Source organism: Rosa chinensis, chromosome 2, assembly GCF_002994745.2.
Source record: "Rosa chinensis cultivar Old Blush chromosome 2, RchiOBHm-V2, whole genome shotgun sequence".
NCBI classification, from domain to species: Eukaryota; Viridiplantae; Streptophyta; class Magnoliopsida; order Rosales; family Rosaceae; genus Rosa; species Rosa chinensis.
In genome coordinates, this window is record NC_037089.1 from 30,668,563 (window position 1) to 30,681,993 (window position 13,431).

Below are 13,431 nucleotides of genomic sequence, written 5' to 3' on the forward strand. Positions count from 1 at the left end.
AACAAGGTCTGATCCTTCAGATTTATTTGTAATATTTGATGACTTTGGGTATATATTTCATTTCTTATATCCTTCATGCCTGCAATTGATCGACCAATAATTATCAAACTGTCCGGTTGGGTTGCAGCTATATATATATATATGTTGCCGAACTAAAGTCAGATATATATCTAATTGTATTTGTATGCTTCTGTTGCTGAAATGAAATATATGTCCAGTTGCTAAATTATTTATATGGTTTTGTGCAGGTTCTTTGTTTGGTTGTCATGAATCTTGATATTAGTAAGAGATGAAGGAAAGATTACAACTTTTTTGTGAATTGATGAAGACTTGATCAGTTCATCAGTTTTTGTATCAAACACAGCTCCATTTTTTGTAGCCTCAGTGAGTCAGTGGCTTAGTGCCTCAGTGCAATTTCAATTTAAAGTGATCAGTGAGAATGTCAGTTTATGTGGGATTTGTAATTATTGTAAATTGTAATCAACTCAGCCACTCAGGTTCTGAAATCTCAACTAAAAAGTTTTATTTTTTTTTTAATTTTTACTCAGCAAAATTTGGTTTTATGTGAATTAAACAAAAGCCCGGCCCGACCCTATTAGGAAAGGCTGGCCTGGCCCGGCCCTTTTGGCCCTTGTGGAATGGGCCTTAAGGGCGGGTAAGGGCTTGCATTTTGAAGTCTCGGCCCGGCCCTAAATTTCGTTGACTTGGTCTACACTTCCATTTGTACTACTTATCTGAAGGTATCACACCAAAATATATATATATATATATATATATATTTTTTTTTTTTTTTACTGCAGTCCCAATACCAATTTGCACACCTCCTACTGCAATTGTCCTTTTTATTTGCACGCCTGCCGCAATTCCCATATTCACATTCTGCAATCACTTTCCTTGTACCCACAATCAAGTAGACCTCTTATTTTATTCCTTATTTATCCTCTCTCCATACAATATCACCGGATCGTACCCATACTTCTTTTTCCTTGTTTTTATTAAACCTTTACCACACCCACCTGTCTCATTATTTTATTCTGCCATCAACCACATATCACGTGCTATATGCTTCCCAAGATCAATAAGATTGATTTCCACGAAACATTGTTCAGATTTTAAACCAAATTCCTCTTGATTCCGCTGTGTATTATTGATCTATTGTGTCATTTTTCCGATGGGTAATGATGGAGAAAGTCAAGTTTCTAAGATCAATGAGATCCCGAAATTTGAGGTCTTTGTCAAAAGCAGATTTTAAACCAAATTCCTCTTGATTCCGCTGTGTATTATTGATCTGTTGTGTCATTTTTCCGATGGGTAATGATGGACAAAGTCAGGTTTCTAAGATCAATGAGATCCCGAAATTTGAGGTCTCTGTCAAAAGCTCAGAAGGTGGTTCTTTCGGAGGTACCAAACTCAATGGTGCCAATTTCCAAACATGGAAAAGAGTTATGTCTGTTTATCTCCGCAGGATGCACAAGATGGGACATGTGACTGGAACAATCAAGGCTCCTGATAAAGATGCTGTGGAAGCCTATGCTAAGTAGGAAGATGATGATGGGTTTGTAATGGCAATACTATTCAGAGTCATGACCGACGATGTGCTACAGATGGTGGAGGATTGTGAAACTGCTGAGGCAATATAGAAGACTTTGGGAGATCTCTATACAAATGAGCCTGACTTTATACAGGTTCATGAATTAATGTGCAAAGCTGCGGGAATGCAACAAAATGGGCAACCAGTCTCAATATTTTTTACCAAGCTGAAGAATGTATGGGCTGAAATTGATCAAAAGCGTCCTTGCAAGATCAAGCATCAGGAAAATATTGCATGGTACCAGAAAGAGAAGGAGCTTGAACGAGTTCATGCATTTTTGAGAGGACTTGATGCAAAACATAACAGTGCCAAGGGGAATTGCTCAGAATGTCAGACCCTCCTAGCTTGAGCACAGCTTTTACATACATTCGTAAGGACGAGTCTCAAAAGGAAAGTCTTAAACAGGCACAAGTTGAAGTATCTAGCCTCACCATTCAAGCAAAATCACCTGGACCTTCTCTCCAATAGGAGAGATCAGTCCCACTTCATCAGCAAGGACCTCTACCAGGCTTTCCCAATCGCCCTCGTCCGCAATGTTCTTATTGCAATGATGTTGGGCATGTTCGAGCGACTTGTTGGAAATTGAACCCGCACCTTAAACCTAAAAGACAAGGTTATCATCCTAAGGCGAAAGCAACTGCTGTTCAATTGGTCCAAGAACCAGATTTCTATGGAGTGGCTGGGCAAGATCATCATACAGCAGGTGGGGCTACTCCTTCAACATCTATAGCTGGTCGTGGTAAAATTGGTATGGCTTTAAAGGTTTCGAACTTTGTTGGTTCTGATACTTGGATTATTGATTCTGGTATGGTGCATCTGATCATATGACTTATGATAAATCTTATTTTACTGAATTGTCTTCCCCACTAGTGTCCTATGTTATGAATGCCAATGGTGAGGCTTTTCCTGTGTTAGGGACGGGATCAATCCGTATAACCCCAACCTTACAACTCCATAACGTTTTATACGTGCCAGACTTATCTCATCACTTGATATCCGTCCCACAATTGAATACTGAATCTCAATGCTCCGTAACCTTTTATCCCATGTATGTGATTTTTCAGGATCTTCTCACCAGGGAGCTAATTAGGCGGGGGTATCTGAGGGCCAAATTGTTCCATCTGGATCAGACATACGCTGGGGAGAAACCAGGAGCACAGTCCCGCACCGCTTTGACTTCGAATTCTGACAAGCTAAGTGAGATTTGGTTGTGGCATCGCCGATTGGGGCATCCATCTTTTAGTCTTATGAAAAACTCCGTGCCTACTTTATTTATTGGTGTGAATGAGTCTGTTTTGCGTTGTGAAACATGTGTTTTAGCCAAAAGTCATCTTGCTACTTATTCTCCTAGTTTTTGCAATAAAAGTGTTATTCCTTTTGAGTTAATTCATTCTGATGTATGGGGACCTTCTAGAGAACCCACTGTATCCGGTATGAGGTATTTTGTGTTGTTCATTGATGATTGTACGAGATTGTCATGGGTTGCTCTTCTTAGAACCAAAGATGAAGTCTTTCCAGCCTTTCTAACTTTTCGTACTCTTGTTCAAACACAATACAATAGCACCATTAGAGTCCTACGGTCTGACAATGGGGGAGAGTATGTTAATCAATCAAGATCAGATTTGCAGACTAGAAGCTTCCCATAATCAACTTCCAAATTGCAAATCAAAGACGCCATGAACATCTGCTCTTCAGGCTGCTGTTGGAAACCATAACTTTGATCATAAGATATATCATAGTTAAAGAAGCACTAGATATCAAAACATTGGTAAGAAAAGGCCAGGTGTCAGATACCATTTAGAAGGGTGGGTAGCATACCATCATGTCCTTAGTTTTGAAGCGCCCAGTAGGTAGAAGCATTGAATTCTTCCCTGCCTTTGATGATAGAGCTAAACGAAAACAATGATTCCTGGTATACACAGTAGTGTCCACAAATAGGTGACTAAAGTATGCAGAGCTTGAATCTTTTCTAATAAACAAATTCTCAAATCTTCCATCCCTCCCTTTTGCCCTTGATATCCGTGAGCATATCTGATAATATGTCATCATATAGTGACAAGAGTTGGTATTTCTATAGGGAAAAGTAAATGAAAGAACCGTAGTAAATGAAGTAGCTATCTGTTCATCACTAGAAAAGGAGGCTATATGCAATGTAGAATTTGCTTCTTGCTTATAATCTCTGTTATATTTTTACTTGGCAAATATAAATTAAAAAAAAGGAAAGAATGAGAATTAATGATCATAATATAATGACAAATTACAGACTGAATTTCCATTAATGAAGAGAAGTGGCACAAAATTTTGGTCATCTTCATCAACACATACCTCGGTGACAAATGCACATACATGTGAGTTGTCCTTAAAAGCAGTCTTCTGAATGCGAATAATTAAATGTCGAGAGAACTTTGCTGCACAGGGGCACAAATACAACAACGAGTTTCAAAAACCAAGCAAATGAACCATATACTGGTACCAAACAAAATCAACATCTTTTTACATTCCGTTTTCTCAGATCATTTCAGACTCAAAATTCAAAGCACTAACAATAAAGATTACCATTTTTCGAGTTTCCTGAAGATTTGGGATTGACACTGGGGTTCTCATTCTGACTCCCGGTTGCATGACCACTCTCATCACCTTTCTCATCATCTGAACCCTGCGAACACTGCAAAACAAGAAACAACAATTAAAAGAACAATCCTTACTTCACAGAACCAAAACCAAAAACTAAACCAAAAACCTTACTTCACAATTAAAAAATAAAACAAAACCAAACCAGAAACCTTACTTCACATTTTCACAATTAAAAGAACAATCCTTCCACTTACTTTTGGATCATCATTGCCCTGGAAATTGCCGTGGAAAGTATTGAAGTTCTCTCTCAGACCTTCTTCCTATTACACCACCAAACCCAAAATCAGTTCCACATTTCCCAGAAAATGTATAACAAAAAATCAACATATCAAATCTGAATCTTCATAAACAGTAAAAAATCAAATACCTTTAGCTCCTGTAAAGCATTAGGGATTGCCCCAAACCCTTTCCAAGTATACTGGTTCCTAGCCTTTCGCAAAAGAACCTGTAAAATCAAATCACCCAAGTCAAAAACCCTCAATTTGGGGCAAAATTAAAGAAAATCAACCTCCTTTACATCTCAAATCTGCATCCAGACCAACCTTGTTTAGCTATTACATTTGTCTAGTTCATTAGATAAGAGAGAAAAGCACAGACGAGAGAGAGAAGGAGGAGTGATTATAATCGATGCTATAATTTGAGGACTGATTCCAAGCTGGAACAAGGACATTTTAAGCTCAGCTGTAAAATCACCGAGCTCATCTGCAAATAAACAACATGGATGACCTTATAACAGACTTAACATCAAACCCAACTCACTCTTATGAAAGGGACAGAAGGAATAACTTAGCAATAAGAACTAGTAAACATGTATGAATATAAGATATCAAAAATCAAAGTCTAACTATACTATGAGCATCAATTACTCACCAACTGATCCTGAGGTAGCAACCTTCTATCAAACCCAGGCAGAGGAATGAAATAACCAACACGACTAATCACAATTGATCAGTACTGCTATCACAAACAACCTCCTCCGAATCTCACTCTTGAAGAATGCAGTCTTCTTCAGGGAACGCAGGTATCCCCAAATCTCCACCCATCTATAATTAAAACCCTAAAATTGAAAACCCCAAAATTGAAAACCCCCAAAATTCTCAGGACCCAAACAGAAAACAAAGAATTCAGTTGTAGTGACTCACCATTAACGCGATTAATTCAGATTAAAACCTGTTATAGAGGATGAGTTGCCAGATTGAAATCTTCCGAGATCTTAGAGAGCACGAGAGCTAGAGAGAGAGCTTACGGGTACAGGTGATAGCGACGGCGAGGTGGTGGAGGTGGTTATGAGAGAGAGATAGTAGCGGGAGTGAGCAGAGAGGAAGGCGATGCTGGCCGTGGAAAGAGGGATGGAGAGGAAGGAGGGGAGAGAGAGAGCTTGCGGGTACAGGTGATAGCGCCGGCGAGGTGGTGGAGGAGGCTAATGAGAGAGAGAGATAGTAGAGGGAGTGAGCGGAGAGGAAGGCGATGGTGGCCGTGGAGAGAGGGATGGAGAGGAAGGAGGGGAGGGATAGGGTTTCGGGCAAGAGTGAGAGAGAGAACGATGAAAGTGAGCAAAGGTAAAAGTAGGAAAAATAACAAAGTGTGTGGGGAATGAAAATTTTGCTCCCGCGTTCCGGAAAGTTTTTAACTTAGTCTTTCCGCGTTTTTCTATATTTTGGAATCAAAATATAGACATCGGTCAACAGTAACAATCAATGTTAATTATGTAAATAGAAATCGGATTTTCAGAAACCGATGTTATAATATTTTTTTACATCACGTGCAATCTCAACTGATTTAAATGACGTGATGTAAATGAACAGAAGTCTAGTAGTGGAAGGCCTCTACCTCTTCCCCCATGAGTTCGCGATCCATTAATTAACACTTGGAGATGGCACCGCATATCCAGGCCTTTCGAGGTCATTTTTTGCGACCGCGAGCCCCCATTGTGCCAATTCAGAGGTCGTCACCCCTGTGGGGCGGCCCTTATCATCAATACCAACAACTTGTAAAGGAGAGATTGGTTCTAGGTAATACCTAGCGTCCACGTAGCTGGCGGACACCGAAAAAGGTTGTGGGTCTGCTTTAACAATTTCCGCCTTGTCCGCGACTCTGTCCCATTTGATCAGCTCCTGATGAAGGGTGGATGGGACACAATAACTCCTGTGGATCCAGTCGGAGCCCAGAATTGCGCTATATGCGGCATAGCAATCTGTAACAAAGAAAGCGTAAACCCCTTTTGCTGGACCCACCTTGACTCGTAGGAAAATCAAACCTAATGTTTTGGTCATAGTCCCCGCGAAGTTCTTTAGCGTAAGGGACGTGGATTGGATCTTCTCTTTCTTGATCCCTAGCAGATGCATGGTTCTGGTAGTAATGACATTCACAGCCGCGCCGGTATCAACCATTATCTTGCTGACCTTAGTCCCATTAATTTCTGCTGTGATATACAAAAGGTCGCATGTGTTGCACCATGGCGGGTGTGGGTCTTGTGAAGCTCATGAAGAAACCCTTGCTGTTAGCATCTTCAGTCTCAAGGAACACTGCTTCTTTCACCAACGTTGTTGCGGCTGAAGTGATATGCAACTGCTGTTCTCCAATCACGTCAGCTTCTACGCATTCCTGCGTAGCGACTGGAAAGGCATAATTAGCAGGGAGCACATAAACCATATTGCAAGAGGTATCCACCATTTCTGTTTCGTCCATGTCATCATCAAGATTGAGCTTGGGTTCATATGCTGAGATATCGGCGTTGAACCGTTTAACCATGAAAGCAACCAATGATTCCTTTGCAGGGATCACCGCCTTGGCTTGTTCGTGCTCCTGTACCATGGGAACCTGGTTCAGTTACTCTAAAATTTGTTTCGCCGCTGGCACTTCCTCTGGGAGAGCGACCACCAAGCTTTGAACTTTCTGCATCGCGAACTTATTATCTTTGCCCCCCAGCCTGTCAAAGATGGAAGGCTCGCTATTTCTTCCTTCGCGAGATACTCTCCGCCAAACATTGACTTTATGAGCTAGCGGTGGTTCTTGCCTCGCTGGAACTAGGGACTTCTCCTGAGTGTTTCTCTTGGGGGCACGTGGCTTTTGCTCTTTGTGCGATACTTTGGGCTACTGTTTCTGAACTTGCGGGGAAACAAATCTCTTGGAGGCCAGTGCCTCCAATTTTCTCTGATACTCTTATGGAGGTTTCAATAATTGCGATGGTTTGATCAGTCCTTGATCTAGTGCTTCCAAGGTTCGCTTTGCTTCTCCGAACCTCCGTTGGAGTTTTCTCTTCCTTGAAGAGCTCATCTCCACCACCTTGCCCTTCTTCTGTGTATACCATCTCCCTTCTTTGATGGAGGACGTCGACACTGGCGGAATGTAAGGTCTGATTAAAACCCCTTGCCTCTTATCTGCTTGGCCTTCTTCCCTCGCGGTCTTCAACCTTTTGAATAAGTTTGAGTCCTTTGGAGAAGGAGTTTCTGAACCACTGTGTACTCTTGGGCTGCATGGTTGGAAATTTCTAAAGGATGATACTAACCGTATTGGCGGAAGAGATCCAAAGCGGACAGTTTGGGATGTTTCCTCATGCAGGGCTTGAGTGTCACATTCTTCCTTGCACCGCAAGCATAGGACGATGGGTAAACGAGTCTTGGATTCCCGCTTCACGACTTTGTCTCCAACCCTTTTCAAATCCTTAGCCGCGTGGTTTGGACTTTGATTCTGCTGATCTCTTTCACCCCATGCCACGTCCACCATGTTGATGCCGGTATCTGGGAAGGGATCTAGGTCTACCAACGCTGCTGCTGTTGTCGGCACCTCTACTTGCAAACTACCGTTATTTAACCAGATTTGGATCTGATCCTTCAGCTTAACACAATCGGCTGTATTATGATTCCAAAATTATGGAGTTTGCAGTATTTCTTCCCCCATAGCTGCTCTGGTTTGGGAATGGGCCGAAGTCGGTTTTCACCATCTTCGCGGCGATCATTTCATCCAAGATTTCATGCGCTTTGTTCGCGTCGTAAGTATAACTTGCAAACTCTAGTTTGGTGAAAACCACTGACTTAAGCTTCACCGGCTCTTTGCACAGCTTTAGTTGCTTTAGTGTTGAAGCCTTTTTCCCGGTGAGTTCCAGGGCAGCTATCTCGTCTTCTTCAGACTCATCAGCCTCTGCTGTACTAGATTCCTCACTCTTGTAGTAAGGATCAAAGGAACTGGATTGATGGCTGAGAGCAGCCACTGTTCGACGTTTCCCTGGGATGTATGTCCCCTTCGAGGCGTTTTTCATAGCATCCATCTCCCTGATCAAGTGCTCGAAACATGCTACTTCTGTGATCAGTTCCCCCATCGAATTGAATATGCTTCCATGCTGTTTTTTGCGTTGGCGGGGCTCTAAGCCTTTGATTGCCAACTTCACCAGTTCTTTCTCCGGCAGAATCACATTGAACTATCCTTTCTGGATCTGAAAGCGCTGAAGGTACATGACAGCGGATTCAGTTGGCTGCTGAGCCATCTGAGTGAGTGAAGCCAGATCTACTTCCGGCTCTATAGTCCCAAAGGTTTCCTTGAACAGCTTCTCCATCGCGGGCTAACTCGCAACTGATCCCAGTTGCAGCTTAGTGAACCAGGTGAAGGCAGACCCCGATAAAGAAGTAGCGAAGATGTTACACTTCAGATTGTCGTCGTTCTGGTACTGGCCACACTGTACTCGAAACCTAACCAAATGGGCAGCGAAATTTTCGACTTCCACTCCTGAGAAATTAGAGAACGTAATGTTCTTATATCCCCTAGGATAAGGTGTCTGTGTAATATGCGGTGGGAAGGGCACCTGGTAGGCCTCCTCCAGGTTAGGCCTCTGGTTTGCGGCCCTGATCATTGCTTCTACCCCCTCTCTCCTTATATTTCTTGGATCAGGAGGAGGTGGGTGAACCATTGTATCATCAACTGGCCAGATCAGCGGTGGCGCCTGTGAAGCCTGATTAACCAAAGATACGCAGCCTCCATGGGTCATTTTGTTTCGGGTTGACGTCCGTGACGTAAAACCCACTGTTGGCTGACCCTTTGTGGCTGCGGTGACCTTTGCTGGACTTTCAACCTGGTCGATACCATAATGGCTTGCTGGAGGTTGATCGTGGTGCACGTATTCAACTCTGTCGCTATCGTATTGGGGAAACAGGCTATGATATGAAAGGGCCTCTTCATTGATTTTCAAAGCCTTGGTCCCTTGCGTGACAGATGACGCAGCGTTGTTCTTCCCACTCGTTGCCAGAGTAGTCTCTTTACCTCTGACTGATGCGGCAGTAGCGGATGTGGCTGTACTGCCGCCGCTTGCTTTTTCTCGAGCATTTGGCGGTATGTACTTACCAGATATGGGGGACTGACCTAGAGAGCCCAGAATGGCGCTAGGATCTCCCAGTGTTTTATGTAGAACCTCTCTGGCCTGATTGAGGTCAGCCTTCTGCATGGCCACCTGGGTTGGGACGTTGGATCCTTCTTTGCAAATCGTAGCGACTTCTGAAGCAATGTGTTTGCTTGCGACCAACAGCTCTTCATGGTTCTTCTACATTTTTTGGTTCATGCCATCCAATTGCCCTTGTGTTTGTTGTGCCCCTAGCTTAAGCCTCTTGACCGAGATCGTGAACTCATCAAGCCGTCGACGGTCCTTCACAAGGGCTTTTTCCATCTTCTCATGGTATGCGGCAGAATTCTGTTGAAGGATATTAAGCCGCTCTTCTATGCATGGTTGCATTTTCTGGAACGAGAATAGGCACAAAGTCAATACTAGTAACTGCGCTCGCGGCTACCTGGGTGATGCTAGACATATCGCCAGCCTAATTAAGCTGGGCGGCGGGAACTTTCTCGCCTTCAGTAGTAGGATGCCGATTTCCTCCTCGTTCAGTTGACATCTCTGTTGATGGAGGGTGGGGAGCAAATCTTTGGATTACTTGTTCTTCAGAAAGACCACGACAGTCTGCACTCGAGTGCGATCTGTAACTGGACGTCTTATGTTTCGGGCAGTTAACGTAAACCTTTTGATAAGGGTTTGTGCTTGACTTCCCAATGGCTTCTGGAAGTCTGAATTGAAAGTAGCTGAATTCAATAAGACACTGTGAATCAAGGTTTAGACGTGCGGCCCAAGTATAGTCACCTAGACACAAACTTTCTTTCAAATCCTTTGGGCAACCTTACTGAAATGGCCAGGTGGGGGAGGGCGAACAAAAAGGCAGAATCCATTTTGGCATGAACTACTCCCACATAGTTGTTTAGGCCCATTTGTACGCACTTATGGATTCAATAATCTGTTATGAACGTTGTCCCCTTTCTAGACACCATTTCACATAGGCTATACTTACTAAGATGAGAAAGATCATAAGTGTGAAGACAGTTCAACAAGTGTTAATAAAAACCGCCCTTAACCTTAAGGGACCTGAATTAGGCACCAATAAGGAGTTTAGGTCAATATTAACAAAAGAGACTTCACCTATTCCGTTATGATTCACAACCCCTTACTAACCTCAACTTCTTAATAGTGGTGTGATTTATAGCTCACAGTATGTCCCATTGGGCGTGCCAAAATGTTTGGCTCCAGTTTTCCTTGAGCTGGTCAACAGTCTCTTTTTTGCGCGGGCGTGCCAGCACCGTTCGGGTGCGGTCGTCGTGGGTGTCCCTTGACCTGACTTCTTTCAAGTGATTGTGGACGAGGAGTGCACCAACCTCGTCGTGGGATTCTTTGTGCCTCGTGGCGAGGACTTTTGTTGAGCTTCTTCAAAATCACAATCGATACTCAATGTTGTAGATCGAGCAGAGCGAGAGCTCCTAGGAAGTGAGGAGAACTTGCTAAAGCGTGACTTTAGCTTGGCTTGAAGGTTTGGTGGCACTAACAGTCGGCTCTTGAGGAGACTAGGACTGGAGTGTGACTACCGATAAGAGAAGGAGAGGGTTGCTCTAGAGAGGCTTGGATAATCTTAGAGATTGTTGTTGTGAATTGTGTGTTGAAGTGTTTCATTGTAACCTCTATTTATAGGCTACCATGCCAAAGTGTTTATTCTTAAACAAATGATAGTAGAGATAAGGAATGATGAGTTTTGGAGATAAGGAATGATGAATTTCGGATATAAGGAGATAAGGAAGCATAATTGGAGATAAGGGATGATGAATTTTGGAGATAAGGAAGCACTTTCGGCTCCTTTATTCCTTTAATTATATCTCCATCAAGAATTTATATTTTGACCGTGACTTCTTCATAACAAATGTTCCACTATGAGTGTAGATCATCCTGGTAAAATTTCAGAGCTTTTGGAATACTGGTTAGGCCTGAAATGCTGCTGGAGCTCTTACAGATTCAGTTTTCCAGTTTTGCTTCTGCAGAAAATTGGACTGATTGTTTGAAGGCCTTTCAATCAAAAATAGCTCTGGTACTCTTCATAAGAAATGATCCTTGGGCATTCTGGAATCTAGAAAGTTTTAACTCATTTGTATTTCGTTTGGTTAGTCTGCCGCCCCTCCTTCCTTGTTTAGCTCGGTTTCTCCTAGCCGAAGTAGGAAAATGTGCTAAAGTTGACTTTTCATGCTTCCATGCTTCCATAGTAGGCTTTATTTAGCCTCTAAATATATATATATATTTCGAACTTGTTGACAATATATAGCTTGAGCCACTGACATTGGCTCAATTTCTCCAAGACGTGCCTTGTCAAGCCAAAATGCTCATTTTGGGTCCAAACAAGTTGTTTTGAATTGCCAAAACATCTCTACAATACTATGCATAAAGCGTTGGCTAGATTTTGGTGGGTTGATAGAGGAGAGGCCAGGAAAATCCATTGGCTTGCATGGGAGCGATTGTGTAAACTGAAAAATGAGGGTGGTATGGGCTTTCAGAACATGATACACTTTAATAGAGCTCTTTTGGCAAAGCAAGGATGGAAGCTTTTACAGAGACCAAATGCACTTGTTACAAGACTACTGAAGGCTAGGTATTTTCCATGCTCTGATTTCTTGCATGCTACTCTAGGAGCTGATGCATCATATGCATGGATGAGTATACTAGTTGGACGTGAGGTGCTAAAAAAAGGAGTTCGTTTCCAAGTCGGAGATGGAAGTAGCATTGGGGTATGGTCCGATCCTTGGCTTCCATTACCTTACCATTTTAAACCCTTCTCACAGCCTATGGAGGGCACTGAAACGTTGAAGGTTAATGATTTGATTGATGGGGAGAATATGGAATGGTTGGTTCCACTGATCAAGGAGTTGTTCACAATTGAGAAGGCAGAGATGATTGTTCGGTTACCTCTCAGTTTAAGGCATGTGAGTGATAAATTGATCTGGCATTTTGCTAAAAGGTTCAGATATTTATGTGGAGGCTGTGCAGGGATGTTCTACCTACAAGGGTTACTCTTGCACGTCGAATCCATATTCCAGAGTTGAGGTGTGCTTTTTGTCTTGATGGAATGGAAAGCAGCTTACATTTATTTAATGCATGCTCTGTGATGAAAAGCTTCTGGGCACATAATCCTCTTCATATAAAGGGTTGGGAGTTTCCTGCTTCATGCATTGGAGATTGGGTCTTCTTGGTAATTGATAGTCTTAAAGCACATGTTCTTCATCTCTTTATGGTCTATTTGGTGTGAGCGAAATAACCTCATTTGGAATGGAGGAGTTTGTAACCCATTTCATATGTCAACTTGGGCTTTACACCTCCTTGAACATTATCAAAGAGTACATCCAAAGGCAACTCAGAAGATAAGAAGACCAAAGGCTAAGTGGAGTTGCCCTCCGAGTGGGAGGCTTTCTTAAGTGATAAGGGTGCAAGTGGTATTGGGGTAATCGCCAGGGATGAATATGGGTGCTGCATGGCGGCTTTCGCTCGACATGTGCCTTATGCACAGTCTACTTTGCACATGGAGGCTGAGGCGCTACGAGCTGGTCTACTTATAGCTATACATCAAGGTTAGAACGAGGTGGAGATTGAGAGTGACTGTGCTCTGCTACTGACCGCCCTGGTGAAGGGAGAAGAAAATTTGTCTGAGGTTAGTACTATATTGATTGATTGTCATCACTATCTGACGACATTTCATTTCTCTCTTCTTAGACATATTTTTCGTGAAGCAAACGGTGTTGCAAATAGGCTTGCACACCTTGCTAGGTCATCCGATTTGGATGTGTTCTGGATTGATGAAACACCTGATATTATTCAGGATGTTCTCATAGAGGATGGTTGTAATCTTTCACGAGGTTTAGGC

The 13,431-nt window shown here is 42.7% G+C and overlaps 1 long non-coding RNA gene across 1 annotated transcript; it reads right to left on the minus strand.

The window, feature by feature from the left end:
• Window positions 1–3,935: 3,935 nt before the first annotated feature.
• On the minus strand, window positions 3,936–4,534 carry LOC112185461. The gene is made up of 3 exons (XR_002930287.2): window positions 4,420–4,534; window positions 4,148–4,256; window positions 3,936–3,999 (listed from the first exon to the last, which is right to left on the minus strand). It is a non-coding gene; the product is annotated as an uncharacterized LOC112185461 (long non-coding RNA).
• Between the last annotated feature and the right edge of the window lie 8,897 nt (window positions 4,535–13,431).